Raw genomic sequence first — 11,062 nt, 5'->3', positions numbered from 1 at the left:
AACAGCATCAATTCATCCTTAAATTTTTTGGAAACTTATTAAAAACTGGTGATAAATCAAAGAACTGAGTATCAAGTTGAAATCTTTTTAACCTCTTACCTGAATCTGAAATTGTGTTGACATGGTTAAAACAGATTATTATATTGAATACTCAGTTATCTTGATGTAGTGGGGAGAATCATGCTCCTATTTTCTACTTGAATAAAGTATTAATGATTATAGGCTTACCTGTAACCTGTCGTAGAGGAATCCCCCAATATAATTCGAAGGTTACCATAGTTACATCAAATCTCAATTTATTAACATTTAAAAATCTCTGTTGAAGTAATTTTTTCTTTCGATCTTTACAGCCTAATAATCATCAGATATTTTCCCTTTAAAAAATTTCGCGAAAATTTTAATGGTTTTCATTATAAAGTATTTGTAAAAACAACAAAATATTAAAATCTCTTTAATTTTGATTTCTCCTATATAGGGTGTCAGTAGTTGTGGCTGACAAAGATCGCGTGGCACCGTTCCCAATCTTCCATGGTGATGATAATCGAGATCTCACTACATCTCGCCGACACAAACGTTAAGTAATATGGCGTTGAACGCCTGTAAGTGGTCGGGTTTACCGTCGTTACCTTAACTTTCGAGTTGTCGACATCGCTTCTCTCACACCTTCGACCCTCAGTAGAGTCTCAGGTGAGGAAATATTTTTATTGATTATATCGTATAAGTACTCTGCCATGAGGAGTAGGAAAATAGTTTCATTGTAATTGATTATTTGTAGTATAAGACATGAGGATGGGGAGGGGGTATTACAATTCAGCTTCCGCCCTGCTAAGACATTGGGGTACTGTTATCACTATGAATCCATTCTAAATACATCTGCAACAGTTATTATCCAGAACCACACCTATCTAGGGTTTTTGATGCTGGCTCTCCGACCAAGTTGCCTATACCGAAAACTTAGCACGTGATCACAAAATGAGGGTCTATTTGTCAATTCATCTTCTTTATCAGTTTTCGGAGAATATGTAAAATAACTATTTTAATCCGATGATTAAATTTAAATTTAAGTTTTTCGTAATAGATCATTTCTCTGTTTACTAGAATCGATAGTTAATTAATTCTCAGTTTACAAAGATTAATTCCATCCTAATTTTAATTGAATCTTGACTTTCCCGTTAGATTTCAGTATTATAATCAATTTCGATTATACCAGAATATAGTTGATTGATTAAAGGTGATCATTATTTTTGTGAAAGACATTACTGTCAAGCATTTCATCTTCAATTTTTCCCCTATTAAGATATGTCCTTTTGTTTAGGTAAATACAACAATATCTGTTTCAACACACGAGTTCACATAAGGTGTCTTGCAACACAAATTCATAAATCTCTTTGCTAAGTAAATATATTTTAATATAGCTTCATCTTATGTGTTTATCAACTATTTGCATTTGTTTCGTAATCTTTTTACTTATGTATTTCATGTTAAGAAGTGCTTTTATTTAGATGGTTCTTTTAAGTTCTTCACCGTTTGAGTTTTTTTTACCGATGTGAAATTGATACTCCGAATAACTATTTTAGTGATAACTACAGATTTGTTTTTTGTAATTGTTTATAGCGAACAATATTTTTTAGAGATTGTTTTAGCCTGTCTATCGCTTCACCTTAATTTAATTATGCTACCATTTCCTTAAAGGTAAAATGATAGACAGTTATCTTAATAAAAAATATCATTTCGGTGTCCATAACCAATTATTCTAACTATCCTTACAACCATCGCTTATTTATCATCTGTAATCTAGTTGTTGCTTTTCAAAAGCCGATCTTCAACACATTCTCCCAAACGCTGTCAAACTGTTTCATTCTCCATCTAATTCTGCTTCGACTCAATTCTATTTAGATTTCCCCCTTTGAAACACGTTTTTGTTTCCACTATTAAATTCCTGTCGTCCTGATTCAGCAGACCCTATGATCAAAGGCGTTCCAATCGTGATTATCTAATAATTTTTTTTTTAGTGTAGACATTATAGTCACGACTATATTATCCAATGTGTGTATGTGCTTTAAGACTGTAGGGGGATTTCGCGGCTGTTTCTAGCAGATCGAAATACCACGTTGGGGCTCCCTCAGATTATTTTGTAATAGGCCAGTTTTTGCGAAGAAGGGTACAATATGTTATTGATATTTATTTTCGTACACGTATGTTCTCCTGTAATGGCTTTAAAACATGATAATTTAGAATTTAAATGAAGAAAATTCTTGTTGAATATGAATATTTGGGAAAAGAACGTCTATGAATATAATATGTGTGTAATATTTAACTGACAACACAAAACATTATCATTTTAGGAAAATATGTTTAACTTATTACGATAAAGTTTTTAATTTCTATGATTTATTTATTATTTAGGGAGTAGATTTTCGATATAAAATTCTTCGGCGGAGTTTTAGAACAGATGTCAGCTATTCCAGTAAGAAAGGTGAGAGAAAAACTGTCATGGATTTTTCACTTAGATATATGTTGATTATGCTCAGTACGCCGGTTTGAACAAATATTACTTGTAAGCTAGTCAGAGTTGACCGGATTGAGTGATAAAGCTCCGAAACTCTCCAAGCTGAGGTACCAAGTGTTTCAAATTGTTTTCTGGACTCATATTCTGGTTTGGTTTCTTTTTTGTTTACTGTATTTATTTCTGATGGGTCACTAGTAGTATTTTGCTTTACATTCAGCCAAAATCCAGCTTTAAAATGTTTTTGTTACCTAGCGTTATGTTTTTAAATTGTTAGACTGATAGTTTCACTTTTAATGCCCTCCTAAACTGAGAAATGTAAGATTTTGTATGACTAATGTTCTTGATGCTTGCAGGAAAGAATTTAGAAGGATGTATTTTTTGAGAAGGAAGGCTTAAATAAAATATGTATTTCTAATAGCGTGTATGAAATGTGGTACAATGAGATAGATGGAACAGTATTAGAAGCAGAAGCGATGACAAAGTTCATCTCAGTTGTGTTTTGCTGTAGCCATTTTCTCAGTTATTGCACTGTTTTTCAGATAATTTTCTTCATTGTTCAAATCAAAATACAAAAAAGTATGATTGTAAGAAAAAATACCTTGAATAATTCTTTTATAAGGCCATTTTTCTGTTGAAGGCCAGCAGAACATTCTTTAGAATTTTTCATTCTCACAGGTCATACTCCATCAAATTTATTTTCTGCAATTGTTTCACTACTCTCAGCATCTTAACATCTGTTTTCTCATGTTAACATTAGTTGGACAAGTCTGCAATGTAGCATGTCATCATTTACTCAGTCATGCCTTATTTCATTAAAGGGCACAAATTTCACCTTATCATTTCTTCCCATATTTTTCTTGGACTTTTTCACTACAGTTGTGCTTCACCATCAACTGATAACAATTTTTCAGCTAGTGTGTGTCATCCAACTACATTACATATTCACAGCTGTCTTTCCTGCACACTGATCAATGTTTTTGATATCCTAGCTTCTTCCTCAACTCATTTGTACTCAATCTTTATGGTAGATTATCATCATCATCATCGTTTAACGTCCGTTTTTCATACTAGCATGGGTTGGACGGTTCGACCGGGGTCTGGGAAGCCAGGAGGCTGCACCAGGATCCAGTCTGATCTGGCAGTGTTTCTACAGCTGGATGCCCTTCCTAACGCCAACCACTCCGTGAGTATAGTGGATGCTTTTTACGTGCCACCGGCACGGGTATCACAACTACAATTTCCATTTGATTTTTATTTTGATGTTGATGTACTTGACTCAGTAGGTCTCCTCAAGCACAGCAGGTCACCCTATGATCCAAGGTAAGCACAGCAGGTCGTTCTATGATCCAAGGTACTTTTGAATGGGCTGAGGCTGGTTATGCGAAACTGGTGTAGGATACAGCCATGAACTCACTTTATTTGTCCGGTCTTCGCAGTGACAGTGTATCTTCAGAGGTCTCGGTCTTTCGTCATTGCCTCTATGAGGCCCAACGTTCAAAGGTCATGCTTGACCACCTCATCCCATGTCTTCCTGGGTCTACCTCTACCCCAGATTCCTTCAACTGTTTGGGTGTGGCTTATTTCTACATCATTTCTCTCCAGTTGCTGTATATCTTCCTCTCTTGCTACCAAGAGGAAAAACTCATTAGTACCTGAAGAAATAACAAAGCTTTAACTATCCTTTCTATTGTTCTTGTTTTCATAATCTCACCAAGTCCATCTCCAGCTCTAATTGCATCATAGGTAATTTACTTTCATTTCAAGGCTGGCTCTCCTAGTAATCACTCTTGTGCTGAAGGTCTGCTTTTGTGTCAGTCTTTCATATGCAAACCTTGAGGGTATGCTAGAATCAATAATGTGTCAGATCTGAGAGTCCGCAATAGGCCAATTTAATATCAAACTGATGACATATGAATGAAACTCCAGTAGACATCCTTTCAAGTTTCAAGCTTTTCCAACAATTTTTAAACAGATTCTATAATGTGAGCTAAGTTATTGCCTACATAGAAGCTCCCTAGTATTTCTAGCTTGAAGTACTATGTGATGTCAAGGATTATAAAAAAAAAACAAAAAACAATCCATATGAACCTGTTCGTAAAATTACTGGATTCATTATCAATTCTGACTGAATGCTGAATTTTCTCACTGGCTGTTCATCCACAGATTACCTTCTTTGTATCTGTTGCATTGTAGAACAGTGGACTGTTCTTCATGTTAGCAGATGCTAGGTATCATTGCTTGTAATGGATGAACTTTTCACTTTAAGTGTTTCTCACCAGAAACACCTTAAAATGTATTTCCATGTCCAGGTACGAACCTGAAATATATCTGATCAAATCTAACTCAATCTTGCATTAACTTTGCACCGATTCTTTGAACTGTTAACTTAAGAATTCTTTAATGTTACTGCAATTAGTGCATCTTTGTATTTGTAACAGTAGATACCAATTATTGGAGATACCTTTCTTCATAAACTTGATTAAATAAGTAAGTATCTTGTTTAATAGGAATTCTATCTAAAGCCTTTAACATTTCAGCAAATATTCTGCAGTTTTGCTAAAATCACCCATCTTTACTTTTTGAGTAGCTTCTACCTACTACTGGAACTCATGCAAGACAACCATTTATGAAGCATTAAATGGCTTTATGCATTACATAGTTTTGAAGCCTTCAAAATTGCACTTTATTCTTGTCATTTGCCAAAAGGATCTCTTCTAACTCCCCCTGTCTACCACTCTTCAAAATTATTGCTCTGTAGGTAGTATTCTTGCAAAGACAACTCCTATGTTTACTACCCACTGCATATACAACTTTACATTGCACACATATAAGTACAACTCTATCAAAATTTTACTTCTTCATTCTGCAACTTTCTTCATCAAGTACACATGTATACTAAGTACAGAAACACTCTGATCACTGCAAACCAACAAGGCCATGACAAAATCCCTTCCATTATACTCAAACAGTGCACCTCAGAGAGCACTTCGATATTTGCCTAAGTTTTCAAGTTTTTTCTTTCTACAACAATCTGTCTTTAAATCTATAAATATCCAATCAGTGTGTCCCATTCTCTCGAAGGTTAATCTTTCTGACCTTACCAACCACTGTCCTAAGAGCAAATGATATTTAATGGGTTTGGGATATTCTTAACTGAATAATCTAAGTGTTTTTGCTGTAGGGTTTTTTTTGTGGAGTAGGCCCTAGTACATTTGGTGTCTCACCAGCCATTCAGTTATTGTATAGCTGTGTCTATGCAAACATTCTGTCATGTAGGAGCTCAAAATACTGTAGTATTACCAGCAGATTGTAATAGCATAGAATAAATAGAAAACTCAATATGTTTGTTGAGTGCATATATATATTATTACAGTACAAAGGTTCGAAGTATTAAGATGGTTGTCAGTTTTACTACTGTTGTGTAATGAATAAAAAACCTTTGATGTTATCTAATCTAATGAAGGTACAGTTGTAAACATTCTCAAATTTAGTAACCATAACATTGGTATAAACTGGGATGATGGTCTAGCTGTAACTACCCATGTCAATATCTGTATCTGAGATAGGTTTAGAAAAAAGAACTGATTAGTACCTTTCACAGGCTAACTTTCTGGATATTACCCTTGATTTATTTACACAGACAAACCCTATAGCAAACTTCTAAAACATTCAAATATAACTCTTAGTTAAAAACATTCAAATAAAAACCTCCAATGTCAAAAGTTCTTTGATTGAACTGAACCTTACAATAATGCTTTAGCAAATAGTGGATTCATCAATACACAGATTAGTTACACACCTAACTTATCAACCTCATTGACCCAAGAATATACATCAGAATATATGTTCATCTCACACCCTTCTCTCTAAATGTAAAGACTAACATGAATAAGAATTTTTGAAGTTGATAGATAAGTATTTTCCCAGTCAGCATAGTTACAGGACTATGTTTAAAGTACAAATTACATGAAAGTGACCTACAAGTTTTGATAGTTTTTCAGGAGAAACATTTATTGATTTTAAGGCGGTGCTCCAACATTGCAGGAGTGAAATGACTGAAACAAATAAAAGAATAAAACTCTAATCTCCTTCAAAATAGGATCCGCTGATTTCAATACACTTGTAGTGCTCCAACCTCTTTGTGAAGGCCCCATGAAAGTTCTCCAAAGTGAGGGTGTCCAGAACCCTTGTAATAGCCTCCTTCATCATCTTCAGCTTGGGGATCAACCAAAAGTCGCAGGGAGCAAGGTCTGAACTGTAGGAAGGGTGAGGGACAGTTCTGATGCCCATCTCTGTCAAGTAGTTGGTTACCGAGATGGAATTGTGGAGTAGCACATTGTCCCAGTGTAGGTGCTATTGACCTGAGTGGAAGACCTCTGACCTTTTGCGATGAAATCTCTTCTTCAACTCCTTCAAAACTTCCACAAAGTACTCTTTGTTAACCATATGGCCAGACGAAACTCAGTGGATGTAGATAATGCCCTTGCTTTCGTAAGAAAGGATCATCATGAGCTGCTCAGTGGACTTTCTTTGTCTGGTTTCTTGTGCCAGCATAAAGCAGATGCTCAGCTCATACAAGTTAAATCTATAAGCAGTCTGGAGTGTTTCATAAGTTTCTGTAGTGTTTTGCCAAATTTAACACAGAACTCTATTGCATAGCAAGCTTCCAAATTATCTTCACATCCTGACTGCATTCTGCAAACTAGTCAGCTGTGACAAGCAGTGATTAGTAGGGTGTGTTTAAAGTATTGTTACAGCTGTCTCCTTCAATCTAGAATAATAAAAATTGGTAGGTCAGCTTATTAGATGTACTGTAATGACATACGAAACTTACAATAATCTACAACAGTTATAACTGCTACTCCTAAACTAAAAGACATCTCAAAACTTATGGAATGCACCTCGTATAGTAGTACTCTCGACAGTAAAAGCATAATAACAATCTACACTCACAGTTAAAGAACAAAGTAAAAGAATCATGCCTACACACTGAAACCAAGAACTATATTTTAATATTTGATGGAAGTCAAATACAACATCAAGGACACTTCTTCGTACTATAACATCTCACAGTACTAAAAACTCCTTTTTCTCCTGTGTAACAGTAGAAAAAGTTACCCCATTTGTCTGTACATGTAACGGTATATAAGAGCAAATAACCTCAATAAATCCAATGATTGTCTCCCTTACATCATAGAATTGAAACGTTTACAGATTACAAGAGAAACAACTAATTGATAAACGAATTATCCTTGTTTCTTTATGAAAACTGCTTGACACACAGAGCAGAACTGAAACTAGTTCAATTCTTACTTGGACAAACCACTGTTGCTGAATATTGGATATATATCACGTGATGAAACATGATTTGAACCTTGTATTGTAACAATACATACATACATGGGCAACCCTTAGGAAGGTGCTCCTGAAATTGACCTGAGTAGACAATCATGAAAGAAAGCAGAGAGGGAGGAAGAAATAGATAGATAGATAGAGAGGGGTGGGGTTGCAAAGAAGAGAACTACTTTCCTGGCTAACCTCAATATGTTTACAAAACTGCTCATTCAGAAGAGGTCTGGATGCTTCACATGTTCCAAAGACATCATCAATGAACATATTATGAGTAATTAGAGTATCATCAGAAAATGCCAACCATTGGGTTGATCCATGCAATGTGCTGATAACATTATGCAAGCCAATGTCAGAATTCAATTTGAAGGAATTTTGCTTGAGGGAAGTGACAAAAATAGTAAGACCTAGCCCAGCACCAGGTTTAGATGGTGTATCTTATAAAGTCTAAAAGAACTGCTCAAAGCTACCCCATTGGTTTTGAGGGCCCTGAATTTGATTGAGAAGAGAAGGAAGAGTGTCTAGCCATAGAGGTATGCTGAGGGAATATATATATATATATATATATATATATATATATATATGTATATATATCCAAGAGGAGAGAGAGCCCAGAAAAATCAACCAGTTTTGTGTCTTTCCCTTGCTTGGCATGGAGAGCAATATTTTTTTTGGTATTGGTATTCATCTTTCTACTAAGTAAGGATTACATTGACATGTTAGTATAGAAAGAAGGTATACCAGGAGTTCTTTGTTGCTTTAAACCCACAAATGTAGTAGCCCTACTTATGAAGAAGGCAACAAAGAAAAGAGGGGACCTGACTGTACTATGGCTAGATCTGACAAATACCTATGGTTCATACAAACTGGAGGAAAATGCACTGGACATAAACAGCAGTAGACAAAAAAATATTTATCATTGACTAGTTCAGTTTGAGGGTTTCCTTTTGCTAGCTGACATCTGACTGGCACCAGTTGGAAGTGGGGATTATCACTGGGGGTACCATTGTGGGGTCCCTCTGCATTGGCAGAGACAGCAAAGAAGGAGTGCTGGTTCCATTAGCAAATAGAGCAACCATCCAGTAGAGCCTTCATAAATGGCCTCACAATGACAACAACTGCATATGAAGCCAGATCCTCCAGGAATTAGAGAAGCTTGTGGTGTGGATGCAAATGAGTTTCAAGTCCTAAGGAAAATTACTAAATTCCAGTGGGAGAAAATTAGATGATGTTTGTTGAAGAAAAATCAATGAAAAGTCTCAGGAAGGTTTTCAATAGCAGTCTGAAGGACACATACTCCAACAAAGTAACCAGAGCTGACCTAGTGAGCTAGTTGAGAGCTGTAGACAAGTCTAAATTCTCAGGAAGATTCAAGATCTGAATCTATCAACAAAGGATCCTCCCTAGAATCCTCTGGTTTCTGCTTATTTATGAAGTCCCCATCACTGTAGTGTGGAGCCATTTTGAGCTACCATCTTTGTAGATGACTGAGTTTGCTATATAGCTTTAGCAATATTGGCTGTACAGGAGCAGTAACAAGCTTAGGGTGACACAAGCACTGGGACACCTATAGGACACCAGTTCAGAGGATACCAAAGTTTCTGGTACAGAGGGCATGGAGGAAGTGTAAGGCAACTGAAGTTTTTCTGCAGACAGTAGAGCAATGGAAACAAGGCTCTTCTTGGGAGTTTCACTAAGGGCTGGGCTGAACTCAGGAGGAGTGCAACAGGTTCCACATATGATACAGCTAGTTAGAAGGAAAGGCAGAAGCTGGTGCAAGTGTCTAAGCAAAGAGCAGTGACAATGCATAAGCTGGGTCTCTGGATGAAATGGGAGCAGGTGATAGAACAGAATGTCATCCAACAAAACATCTGGAAATAGAATTCAAAAGGATAAAGTTTTTGATTCAGGGTTTTATATCTTCTCTAGCATATCCAACCTATTTATATAGGTTGGATTTGTTGGAGAAGATATAGAACTATGCCCTACATAGATAGGGCATAGTACAAAGTTTTGCATGACACATTCTAAGGCAGGATCCCTTGAATAAATGCAGGGCAGCTGCTTCAAGGTATTGTGTGAGGAACACTATCCTTGGAGACATCCAGAATCTCAATACCATCACTGAGACAATCAGCAAAAGGATCAGTAACAGAAGAAATATTTATACTACAGTCAGGGAGATAGTCTTTACTAAAGAAGAAGGGCGATCAAAGTAAAGATCCAAGAAGATATCTGTTAATTTGCTTTCTACTGTGGGTTACTTGCTGATAAGACTAGACCTTGAGAAACAATTGAAATTCCCTTCACATATTACCTAGCTCTTCCTGAGACCAGATATTGTCTTGATTTCTGGGGAGCCTAGGCGGAGTGATGGAAGAAATGCAAGAGAGGAAAAGAGTGAAGTACCAGAGGTTGGGGATGGACTGTTTCAGGAATTGGTGGAAGAAAATATTTGCTAGTGAAGGTGGGTTGTCAAGAATTCACAGACAGTCTACTAAGTAAGGCAAATGAAATCCTACATGAGTAAAAGAGTCATCAGGAATAATATAATGGATGCAGAGTAAGCTTCTTGATGGCTCTAGCTAAAAAGATGTGAGATGGTGTGTGTTGTAAGATCTGAAACACGTAGTGACTTCAGAGTGTAACATTGGTAACATTTCTAAGAATTGTACCACTCGCTCGCTCGTTCTCTCTCTCGATATATATATATATATATCATCATCATCATCATCATTTAATGACTACTTTCTATGCTGGCATGGGTCGGATGGTTTGACTGACGTCTGGCAAGTCAGTGGGCTGCACTGGGCTCCAATCTCATCTGGCAATGTTTCTACAGCTGGATGCCCTTCTTAATGTCAGCCACTCCGAGAGTGTAGTGGGTACTTTTTATGTGCCACCAGTACAGGGGCCAATCTGGGGGCACTGGCATCAACCATGTTCAGATGGTACTTTTTACGTGGCACTGACATGGGAGACAATCAGGGGCACTGGCATTGAGCACATTCGGATGATAAGTTTTACATGTCTCCAGCAAGGGAGCCAGACACGGAACACTGGCATTGACCATGTACAGATGGTGCATTTCACGTACCACCGGCATGGAAGCCATTCAAGCGGCACTGGCCATGGCTACGATTTTGATTTTACTTAACTCAACAGTTCTTCTCAAGCATATCATATTGCCTGATGCTTTTATAT

The 11,062-nt window shown here is 36.6% G+C and overlaps 1 protein-coding gene across 4 annotated transcripts in view; it reads left to right on the top strand.

The window, feature by feature from the left end:
- Positions 1–554: 554 nt before the first annotated feature.
- LOC106883347 (cullin-2) overlaps positions 555–11,062 on the top strand; it is a 140,746-nt gene continuing 130,238 nt past the window's right edge. For 2 of the 4 annotated variants that reach the window (XM_052970574.1, XM_052970573.1), the window contains exons 1-2: positions 569–687; positions 2,407–2,476. The gene's annotated coding sequence lies outside the window, so the exon portion shown is untranslated. Of the gene's footprint in view, positions 688–2,406; positions 2,477–11,062 lie in introns of all 4 variants that reach the window. The other 2 variants (XM_052970572.1, XM_052970571.1) reach the window with 2 other exon arrangements.

The sequence above is a fragment of the Octopus bimaculoides genome, chromosome 9, assembly GCF_001194135.2.
Source record: "Octopus bimaculoides isolate UCB-OBI-ISO-001 chromosome 9, ASM119413v2, whole genome shotgun sequence".
NCBI lineage: Eukaryota > Metazoa > Mollusca > Cephalopoda > Octopoda > Octopodidae > Octopus > Octopus bimaculoides.
Note: the sequence above shows the minus strand (reverse complement) of the source record. Positions and strands in the feature narration are given on the sequence as shown.